Below are 12,124 nucleotides of genomic sequence, written 5' to 3'. Positions count from 1 at the left end.
GAGAAGACACCCCCACAACACAGCTCAGCAAGGGAACTTAGGAAGATGTTGAGATGTCATCTCACAGGGGGCATCCACCGTCCTACGATGCAGTGCCAGTCTTCTAGGTTCAGAAACTCATATCCCTTCCACTCCGGAATTTGCACTTTTCCCTCAGCGCCTCACTGTTCTCCTGCCTTGGGTGCTTTGCTCAGCAGTGAAGCTGTTCACAGGGCAGCACAGAGGCTGTTTGCAGGAATCATGTCTTCTGAAAACGCGTGAGTGAGTGCACAGCAGTCCGTGCGTGTCGTCGCAGGCTGCCTGCTGACTCAGGTAGAGAGTGCTCCCTCGGCTGCGCACAGCTTGTGCTTTGAAGAGTTTCTTTTTTTGGTAAACCCTAGGGCTGAAATAACTAGGTGCCTGCTGAGTAAGAGGGTCCCTGGATGCAACTGACAGAAGTGAGTTGCAGAGCTCATGGCTTAGGAGGCAGATTTTGAATAGCATGTTTGGGATAGGTGGGGGAATCAGGGAAAAGGAAGTTTTTACCAGGTTCTAGAATGTCAAGGCTTTACCATATGAAAGAAATTACATAGTAGTGCACAAACTATGCATCATCCCCTCCAAGCAGACCTTTGCTCTGCCTTGGAAGGAGTCATGATTTTAGGCATATCAGAAAATTGGGATTAGGAAACTCAGCAGCAGCCCTCATCCAGCCCAGGCACCCAGGGAGCCTTCTTGTCTTACGAAGCCTGTGCAGTCATGTTCCGTATTAGACAGACTGGCCTTACAGTCTTCTCATCGAAGTCTATCTCTCTCCCCGTCCACCTGGACATCCGAACCTTGAGATCTGCCTTCACCCACTGGAGAAGGAACCGCCCTCACCTCTCACCAGCCCTGGAGCTCAGGCAGACCTGAGGAAAACAAGGTGGAAGCCCAACTGGACCTTGCTAGGACTGCCAGAGAAGTGGGAAGAGACAGTTTATAAAGGGCTGGCATGAGCTTAATACCAATTCCCGTTTTGATAAAAGATTAGGTTCAGAGGAAGAAAAACATGATGACAGCACATTAGCAGAGAGGGGAGAGAAAGAGAGAAAGCGGACGGTGTTGTTGTGAGATGCAGGGTATGATTTGAGAGGATTGTGGAGAGACAGAGAGATAAGTATGTTCTCAGCCCTTCCCAATGGCAAGATGCAGTTTGTCAGATTGAAACTCCTTCTAAGATGCTTTCAGATCAGCCACCCCCATGTGGGAGAGAGCTAGCATTGCCCCCTTTACCTTCCAGCTCCAGGCACTGAGCGGTCCAAACGAAGGGAGTCCCTGGAGTTGTGAGGTTGGATGGCAGCAGGTGCAGAATGTCAGAGAGGGGAAGGGTGAGGGGAAGGAGGGAGCGTGATGAAGGCAGATATCCTGGCTCAGCGCATGTCCACAAGAGAAGAGGTGCCTACAGCCCAGCAGTTCTGCTCCAAAGCTGTTTCTCCCATATATGCATGGTCTCTCTCTGTCTTCTCCCTCTCACCTGTGCACAGGAAGCTGCTGCTTGCTTGCCTTGTCAGACTGAGACAAGGCCCTGAAATATCGAAAAGGCTAGTAAGGCCAAGAATAAAAAAAAACCAAACCACATTCTACTTCCTGCTGATAAAGCAGTTAAGTGCAGAAACCGGGTTAGAGGGGTCAGGCGTTAGCACTGCTCAGACATTCCAGGACCAGTCTCAAACCATTGCTGGGAGGCAAAAGAGAGAGCAAAAAGGACCTCTTGGGATACCGGCAAGACCCATAGCTTCCTCTTTTAGACACCCAAACGGATCACTCATATTGCTCTCAGGGTCTGCACAAGTTTACATATCACTTTGAAACGGGAGACAGGAGTCTGTCTACAGTAGAAAAACCATGGGCCACTTTGTGAAAAATAGCTAGAGTTGCTGACCTGAGTAACACCTGAATGAAACCAGACATTGTTGCCCCAGTTTTAGAGGATCCATGCTGGGATCACAGCATGGGAGTGGAACCAGGTCAATGCTGAGTGTGAACAGGTTTGAGGCGCACCCTCACACTTGCAGATGGTGTGACACCACAAGAACACCCATGCCACTGCCTCCCTACCCAGCCAAACACCCCATTCACTCCACAGAAGGAAGAACCACCCCCTCTGACCTGTCTTGCAGCTAGTGCAGCCAGGCAATACCACCCTGCAGTAGCTGCAGTGCCTGTTTAGCATGGCTTGTCCATTTAACAGGCCAGACAAAGATAAAAAAATAATATTTCCACCTTCTCCCAAAGTTTCCTATGCCCTCACCTTTGCAGAAAGACAGCCCCTTTCTTTGCTTTCGCATCCCAAGCCAAGGCAGATGTACAAATGCAAATCCACAGCCCAATGGTTGTCCAGTTCACAGATAGACACAGACCTGCAAATATATCCTCACACCCCTCTCTCTTTTCCATACAGAAATAGAATTCTCTGAAGTGCAGCATGTTTCCTGTCTGGTCTGGACTGCACAGTGATGGCTGCTGGTGCGAGGCCAGATGATGAGAGTCTCCTCTTACATGTACAGTGGTCACCACCAGTGCTCCTCATCTTTCCCTCCTAGAGCAGCTCAAGGCCCAAGCTCAGGTTTGGCAAGAAAGTTTTCTGAGCAAAATTGCCAGAGGCTAATCATAAGGCAGTTTCTGTTTGAGGACTCTATAAACCTGGAGGATGGGACCTAGTTTAATAACAAAGGGATCTTGGATTCAGGTAGGGGGAAGAGGGTGTAGGAGGAGGATAGGTTCTCAGCCACAGGAAGCCCAGCCCAGAGACTGGATCTCAGAAGATACTAGACCTCGAAAAGAAATAGAGTTGGAGCAAAACAGTAGTTTGAAGGCAGAGCCATTTTGCAGAAGGCTGCAATAGTCAATCCTCATGGCCATTTCTGAGAAAGCATTGCAGTTGATCCAGAATCAAGCACTCACTTAGCCAACAGTAGTGGAGTGCAGCACCTCTTTCTTCACCACACACAACAAGGACCGGGAGTCTTGAGAGCTGTAATTTGAATGCATCTAAAAACTCTTGCTAGGCCAGGCTTGGGGAGGACAACTAGGGAATCAAAACCAGCCAGCCTCTGCTGAAGAGGATCAGGGGAGAGGATGGGCTGTGTGCTCTCCTCTTCTGGTAACTGCTGACTGCGTATATTGCACCTTGGAGGGTCCCATCAGGATGGAGATGTAATGGCATGGATCATCAGGCCACAGCCCAACCTTCCCAGAAACTCTGAAAATGAATGCAGCTTACTCTGGCACAGAAATCCTCAGCTGAAGCAAGGAAATTCGTGGTATCACCAGTGTTGCAGCTGCAATGGAGCATTCACGTTAACCATAATTTTTTCTGTTTGTCCTTCAGGCTAGAGAAACCTACACCTTCCTTAAGATCAGAGATCACTTTGGGAAAACAAGTGCACAAAGCACAGGTTTCTTACTATTCAGCTTATCTAGGAAAAAAAACAACACCACTGAATCCCTTTTTTTTTTGTTCTGTTTATTTTTGTTTTGTTTTGTTTTGTTTATAATAAATAAAAATCATATGAGGTTGATTGTGGTCTATGGTACCTGGAATAGTGGAAGAGGAAAACTTAACATGTAGTCAGTCCCTATAGGAGATGGGTGGCTGATGCAGTTGAAAACAAGGATTTGTGTGATCAGCTGCCTCTCTGGAGAGTTTTTTTTTCAGATCTGCTCCTCCACGATTAATTTTTGTGCAGATTTTCTGCCATCTAGTAAGGACTGATGTTACATTGAAAACTTTCCCATGGAGGGTCTCAGTGGAAAACCAGCACTCCTCTATTAAGATACCCTTGCTCAATAAGGGATATACCTCTTTCTCAAGGGTAACTGTAATTGATCAACTTTTCCAAAACTGAGAAGGAAGGGGGAATGATCCAATCGATCAGCTACAGACAACCAAGCCTTAATGTGTGGAGACATGAACTTCCTCAGCATATTTTCATTGGAAACACAGTCTAAAATATATTGAAGCAACAACTGTGTGGCATAAATAAGAGAGGGCTTCCTCCAGAGACATGACAATGGCATTATGTCCAGACCTCACCTGGCACATGTAAATTATGCTTGCTGTCAACACAGTTTTTTGTGTTGATTTGATTTTTCAAGATGTTGTGCTACTGAGAATGTGGCACTTTTTATCTCCTTCACACTGATATTGTTAGGAATTGTGCCATTTGTAATGTGAGAAGCCAAACAAAACCACATTGTCAGCAACACATGCGAGGTGTTCTTGTCTTTACCTTCCTGTCCCCATAATGGTGTCTGAGATGGGTAAACTCTGCAGTCAGTGTTGTTCAGTGTTAAAGTGGCAGGTAAGAGTGTGATGACAGAGGCTTGGTTAAGGGTGTTGTTTGGTCCAGATTGGTTTCAGGGGCAGTATAAGTTTTAAAAATACTCAAGATTGAGGCACGTACTTATGCACAAGCCTTTTCCCCCTCACACTGCTCTCATTAGAGAAGAGTGCTGCTGAAACTGCTCTCTTTCAGTTGCGTGTCCACTGACAGTCTCTGCAAAATGACAAAGGTGAACGGGGGACAGATGCAGAGAAGAAGTGTGAAGGGCCAAAGTATTGTGTGGTGTCAAATTATCCCGCGATTCAACAGGTCATCATGTTCGTTGGGCTGTGGACATCCCTTCCCTTTGCTGGCTCTCAGTGGGACCAGAGTGCCAGGCTAACTGGGATGCCTTGCAAACTGCCCAGCTCACTAGGGTGAGCTCAGTGATGGGCTCAGCACATCCCTCTCAGTGTCCTGTCCCCATGGCCCTCTGGAGTGGAGCAGTGGAAAGGGCACAGAACCAGCAGGAGGTGAAAGGATGAGGGTAGAGATACCCTGGTGGCCACTAAAATTTCCTTCCTGACAGGATACACTGTGAAGGTCTCTAGAAACTCTGCAAGTTATTTCTGGTACTTTCCAAATAATGTTGTTTTAACTATAACCTTTGCATTGAATTTCCTGCCAATCGTACGCATGCGCTTCTCAAAACATCTTGAAGTTATTTTCCCCTTAAACTGTGGTTCTACTCTGAAAAATGTCTGTAAAAATGGCCTTATGGGAAACCACTGCTCAGTGTGTAAGTGTATAAGTGAGGTCTTTATTTAGTTTGTTCACATTACAAGCCTATAAGGGGCTTTACTTTCTATCAAAGCAGCAAACTTGGGCTGATGTCAGAGAGGTTTTTTTCCTGCTCCATTATTCCTAGAGATATTGCTGCTACAGGCTAAACACTGCCCTGAGGTTAATCTCCATCACTGTGTTGAAGTGGAGAGGCATTTAAGCAATGGAGTTTAAGATCTGGAATCGGGTACCACAATGGAGTAACAATGCTGGGCAGCAAGTATTAAGCCTACCTATAGACCAGATGATATTCCTGCATTTCTTTCCATCCAAATTCTGCCCTACAGAATGTCCTGAGAGACATGCCTGATAAAGGCAGTAGACATCAAATGTACACATGAATACACAAGATGTTCAAAGTTCCCTAGCCTGGAAGGCTATAGAAGAACATGGACAAAAGTGGTAGGAGGCTGAGGCATTCACAGGCACATTTACTTTCAACTCAGAGGCCAGAGGTGGGAGGTGATGGAGGAGGTGTTCACTTTCACTCCTTGACAGCGATGGTCACAGCCCCAGAGAAGTGGGGGGAAAAGTGTGGGAGGGAGAGCATGTTACTTTCAAGCAGTTTCACTCAGCCTATTTGGCTGTGAACACACAGCTGTGATCTCATGAGGAGAAGCACAGGACAGTCACGAGATGGCCCTGCTTCGGACCTGAGCCCTGGCTCCTCATTATGTTTGGGTTGAACTAGACTGTGTCAGGACTTTGGCTGGAGGGGCTGGAGCCCAGCAGCAGAGTCAAGCTTTAAGAGAGCTCCTAGAAGTGGACGCTTGTCTCCCTGATGAGTGCTCGTTGTGCCACAAGGGCTGTTCAGATTCAGAGTCCCACCCTAGAGACCCTCAGGGAAGACCTGGGCTGTCACCCGGGGCCTGGCTCAGCAACATGAAGGAAGGCCACTGCCTACACCCTTGTCTGAGCCTGTGGACGTGGTGTCTGAGGCACAGCAGGCATTTGAGCCACAGCAGTGTGGCAAGTGATCTCTGTCAGCTGAATCATGGTGCCTGTGTATGCAGATGGTCTTTTCTGGCACACTGTGATGGAAGACTCAGCAGTGGGAACTGGAAGGAAGGTGCATACCCACGGGACTATCAGCATGTGTGTACAGCTCTCACATCCTCTCTGAGTCTCAATTTCCACAGCAGAGAAAGGGACGTAAAGGACACCTTCCCATCTTCTTCAAAAACAGATTCATAGATCAGGCTCTGGGTCTTGCATAACACCCAAGTGTCCACTGCCCAGGTCTGTAGGGCCACTAATGACTTTTGGTATTTAAACATGCCTCTGCAAGGACCTGAGGGTCCTCCTGGCATTTAATACCGAAGATGCATGGCTAGACTGCCTACAGAACTTGCTCACAGACCTGTATTGAAGATGAATTGCCTGTACAAGTGATATGTTCTACAGGAAGGCAGCACGGGACTCAGAGAACAGCCTTACACCAACTCTATTCCCAAGCAAGGTAATGAGCTAAATGCTGGCTGATTTGCTATTCAGCATCAGTGGCTGCTCTGAGGGAAATCATTACCTTATTACCTGCGCAGTCTTGAAGAGATAAAGTCCTGCTCTGTTTTTCAGCCTGTCAATGTGTTACATCTCTGTTTAAAGTTAGAGGGTACAAATACTTGAAAAGCCTAATATGAAGCAATGATAGCTTCCAAACCTAATAAATTGAGAAGAATTTAGGGATTTATTGTACATTCAAAATTGCATGAAGGCAAGACATAATATTGTAAGAAGATTCCTGAGAATAAACCCTCAGGTATTTTGATTATCAAGGCTTGCTTCCAGTTTAATCACATTTCCCTTCCTTCTCTAGAGGAAAAAAATCATTACAGCCACTACCCCTATTCTGCTCAGAACTCTTCTTGCTCCTCTGTTTTCTTAATCTCTTTGCCTGAGCAGCCTCTAGAAAGGGAGTTAATTAAATTGTTGATTTTGTTTTAAAATATAGTTGGTGATGTCATGCTCATCCAAAGGCCAACCCTCTACTCTCCCTTAAACCTTTCCAGGGGTTACTGATTTGTGACTGCAGCAATTATTAACTTTCATGTCATTTAAATGCCTGAACAGAAATTACTTGTTTGGAGGCAGCTTCCTGTCTCCTTACAGCTCACTGCTCAGGAACTGCATCCCTACTTCTCCCCTGGGTTCAGCCAGAAGAGCTATTTTCTCTCTGCTCTGTGGTTTCCCAGGTTCAGCTCTCCCCCCATTTGCCCTCTAACGTTGTTGCTCTCCACCTTGGGAGTCAGAAGGTCGGATGAGAAAGGCCACAGGCCGTGTACTTGGGTGTAAGGAATGGAAGGGAAGGGCGGTGTTCAGGTGGACCACCCAACCCAAGATCTTTAGGGCACTTCACTCCCTCAAGGGATGTACCACTACCTTGTGAAACAGCTCAGAACAAAGAGCTCCCCAGCCTTACTGAGAGCACACCTCTGCCAGGGTTTTAGCTCTGGGATTGCTCCTCTGAGGATTTTCCTCCTATGGAGCCCTCCTCTGAGGTGACCTGCCTGTAGCAGAGCAGCTTGATGAGGCTGCACACAACCGAAAAGACTATTTTGTGGCCAAGGGTATGCAAGGCTGCTTGTTAGTGGAGACTACTAACAAGATCCTGGTGAACATTGCAAGATCACCACTTGGAGGAAAAACAAGCACTGTGGACACTACCGATTTCCTCACTGTGGTCTCTGAGGAATCTGTAGATGCTCCTTGAGAGATGCAACACAGAGCCCTGTCCGTGTGGTACCTGTCAAGTTTGTTGCCATAACACAAAGCCTGAGCTGCAGCTCACCTCATCTACTCCATAGGGTGTGCTCCTGGGAGGGAAATGGGATGTACATGTCTCAGGGAAAATGGGACTTAGTTCACTGAGAGAAAGACACACAGGGTTACACTTTCCTCCTCTTCTCTTCCTGACTGGCACACATGGGCAGGGGAGAAATGTCATTTTGTGTATCACCGTTCCCTGTTGCTCTGGTAGCTCCCACATAAGAGGCAGGAAAGGGCAGAGAGCATCGAAGCAGTTCCTAATTTGGCCCTCCCTCTCGGTGCAGTTGCAAAGAGCAATTGCACGGGGCTGGGAGGGCTATTTCAGGCGGGTGCTGTGCCCCACAGTTGGAGCAGGCTGCGGGGAAGGTCCGTGGGGGCACTGCCCTGTGCTTGCACCTGAGCACACATCGGTGCACGCAAACATACGCACACACGGAGCGCAGTTCAGGCCTGGTGGGGAAGCACGAGGGGCATCAAGCACTTGGCTCCACTTGAATGCTTACCCTAGAAATAGGCCAAGGACAGCACATGTCTGCAGGCACCAGGGTCCCTTCTCTTAGCCACAGTCTACTTCGACGAGGCTTTAATTCTAATAGAAAACATGTACTGTAGCTTTTATGTTTCAAGGACGGGAGTGTCACTACATTTCTCCAGGGCTGACCTTCCATACACCACACGAGAGCCCCCCCTTTCTTGCTGCCTTCCCCACCCTCTTTCAGGGAGCAGGTTCCTTCATCAGAGATGCTCGGTGTTCAGGGGGAAGGTGGCTGATGAAAAGGACTGCTCAGGGTTTTTATCCGTTTGGTCCTGGAAATGATGCTGGCAGGCTGGTGCAGCATCTCTGCCTCCTTCCCTCTCCCCTGCCTCAGCCCCCGTGGTGGGGGAGGGAAGAGCGTGGGCGGTGGAAGGAGTTGTGGTCCCCAGATGTGTGAATTGTTGCCGAGTAGAAATAGCGAACCACGGACAAGCAGCAGCTCTACTGAGAGCCACTGCTTCGGGCTTGCGTCACTGACCTTTTCCTCTGGTCTGTCCTCACCTGGCCGCCCACTGCTTCCCCTGCACTTTGCACTCCCAGAGCTCTCTGCAGCGTTTTGAAATGGTGAGGAGGACTGGCATAGGAATGTAAAGGAGGAGGGGAGTGTGAAAAGGGAAAAAAAAAACAAAACAAAAAAGACCTGCAGCAAAGAGAAGGCTATACATTCTTCCTCTCCCCGTTTCCTCCGGGCTCAGGATGCCGTTTTGCAGGACAAGGGAGTGGGCTGAGCCAGCTCAGCACTATCCCTGCCTGGTCTACCCATTGAACCGAAGGCTCAGAGGTTCTGCCTCCATGGCTGGCAGAACTGGGGATGAGGGAAGAGCAGGAAGCCTGTCTAAGGGTCAGGGGACTGCTTCAGTATCTGCCATATAATGAACAAATGGAAGATTTTAAAAAATAATTTAAAATCATGTGGTACAGCTGTAAAAGCCTGCATAATTCCTTAGACTGAAACAATGCCACTAGCACACCACACATAGAAAAGTGGGAGCTGGGGCAAAGCAAGGGCTTGGGAGGTGTTTTGGATTCTGTGTGGAATAGTAATTCTGGGCCCTAAAGATCTGCTCAATTGCTGGCTGTGGCTGCAGGGGACAAGGCTTCATTGCCTGGAATGTCCTTTCTGGTGATCTTCCCCATTCCACTATTTCAGAATTGAGGACATGTGGGGAGAAAAAAAGTGCCTGTTGGGGGGAATGTGAGAATGCCACAGACGCAGAAAAGCGTGTGTGGGGCAAACAGAATGTAGTGACCGTCAGGCACTGGGAGATGCTCTAGGGCATTGTTGTGCCAAACACCTGGAAGGTGATCAGGACTTCGGAGCAGGGGATCAGAACAGTGAAAATGATGCCTACCAGATGTGGGTCAGTTAGACAAGAGACCTATTGTCCTCCTTCTTCTCCATGGACCATTTCTTCTTCTGGCTATTTTGAAGCATTGCATCTGCCCTCAGTTGCACCTGTGAGGCCTGGGCACATCTGTTCCCTCAGAGGTGCACTTCAGCTCACGCTGTCAGTGAAGGCACCTCTGCGCTTCTCCATCCTCACCCACACTGGCAACAGGTGCAAGTGTGTCAAAATTAATCAGGAAAGAACACAGACTCCTGCCTCCCACTCACCCAGGGCTCTGTTTACAATCTTTCCAGGTAGATGAGAACTTCCCTACTCCTTAGCTTCTCCAAGCAAAGAGCTGTACATCCTGCTCCCTCCCATTTTAACTGTTGCAAACAGAGACTGGAAAAAGTGTGAAGTTCTGCAATAATGCGCAGGTCGTTTGTGAGTTAAGTGACACAAATTCAAGAGGCTGGATGGTCTGTGGAATGAGAAACTGTCAGAAGCCTTTGATTCAAACCTTCTGCCCTGGCCCTCCCTGTGGTATAACTGCAAGGGAAGAGATCACAGAGAGCTCGTGGGTGAAGGAGAAAGTATTTTATTAGATGAGGGAGCTGTGCCTGTACCAAAGAGGCCTGGAGCCTCAGCACCCTCTGCCCACCTCCTGATAGCATCTTCAGAGCATGCTAGGCTCACAAAGGGCAACAGTTTCCGTTGGCAGGAAAGTGAGAGATGTCCATAAGGGGTTGGCGTGTGCGTTGGTATGTGTGGGTATATGCGTGTGGGTGTCACAGCAGAGTGTGCACCGAGCTGGCCTCTGAAGCCTGGTGTGACTGGGCAAGCGCCTGCTTTGCCACTGTGGTCAGAGAAGGGCCACACCACGTGAGGCAGTGGAACAACTGCCCTCAAATGCAGCTGTACCCCAGCATCCACAGAGCTATGAGCAGGGTCCACATCCAGCCCTTCAAATCCTATGGCAGCTCCCAGCCAGCAATGGGAAAGAGCAGTTGAGAAAAAGGAGATCTGGGCAGGCTGAATCCACTGCTGGCATCTGGCTGCAATGTGCTGGATGGAGGGAAGTGGGAGCTCTGCTTGTGGCACTGGGCAATGCTGGCTGGGGTGTTGCATCACCCCCTCTCCTCTCTGGACTCTGGGAGATAAACAACACTGAGCTGTGAGTGAAGCACGTTGTCTGGGTGGTTTTGGAGAGGAGGAAGGACAGTAGGCTGCAGGGAAACCTGCTACAGTACAGCGTGGCAGCCCCTGAATAGTGCACTGATGTGGGGCAGATCTTTTACCACCGCTAGCAGCTGAGGCAAAGCCAGAGACACTTCCTGTGACTGTCCCAAAAGCTCTGAAGGGATATGGAGCCAGGTCCTGCTTTCTAGTGTCTCTGCTCTCCCTGGTGCTTTGGGTGCAGGCACTTCCACCTGTGCCCACCTGCAGGGTCAAAGGTCTCCTTCATACTTTTCTTGTGCTGCTTCTCTCTTCCCCTTTGTCACAGCTATCACAGGGCAGAGAGCCATTGCAGGGCCTTCAGCTTCTCCTGAATTGTCCCTGGCATGTGCTTCCTTTCCCAGAGACAGCATCATGTCCTGCCCTTCACGTCCTCTCTCCCACTCCATTCCTTTCACACCTGCAAGACCAGGGACCTGCAGGAGAGCAGTTTTGAGGGACAGCGCTGTGACAGATGCCTTGAACAAACTTTGGACATGCCTGCAGAGCCCTTTGCAGCAGAGTTTGGACTGCTCTTTCAGGGGAAGATAGAGGCACAGCTCCAGGGGTAGTGCTGTAGCTGCGCACCCCAAGGCACTTGATTTGCCCAGGAGAGATACAGGCTGCCACCAACCCCTGAATCACATTCCACAGGGCAGTTCCATTTCATGGAAAAACCCCACAGACCTGGGGTGAATGAATGAATGGTTTCATGGCCTTCTGGGCATGGGTGCACTCCCTGGCCTCGTTCCTTCAAAGCATTGCAGGATCCACCTTGCCTGAGCTGAGCCTCACCTACAGCAACTCCCTCGTCAGACATCCGTGGGTGATGGGTGGCAGCAGCTACAAACCCTGCCTGTCACCATGCATCTTAGCCCCAGGGGATTTGGCTGAGGAGACTCTTCAGGTGGCAGGCTGAAAGGTTGTAGGATAGAAAACTTTCCTTGAAGATCTGGCTACATATTTCCGATCACCCCTCCTCCCCCCCTCCTTTCCTCACCTTCTGTACACGTGACAAAGTCACTTCCAATCTGCCAGCATCTCACCTCAAGGAACAGGAACATGCACAAACACAACTGCTACACTTCCTGAGGACACATTTTTACCTGCTTCCTAAGAAGTAAATAAAAAATTAGAAAAAGCCTGGGCTC

This window comes from Hirundo rustica, chromosome 4 (genome assembly GCF_015227805.2).
Source record: "Hirundo rustica isolate bHirRus1 chromosome 4, bHirRus1.pri.v3, whole genome shotgun sequence".
Lineage (NCBI taxonomy): Eukaryota > Metazoa > Chordata > Aves > Passeriformes > Hirundinidae > Hirundo > Hirundo rustica.
Note: the sequence above shows the minus strand (reverse complement) of the source record.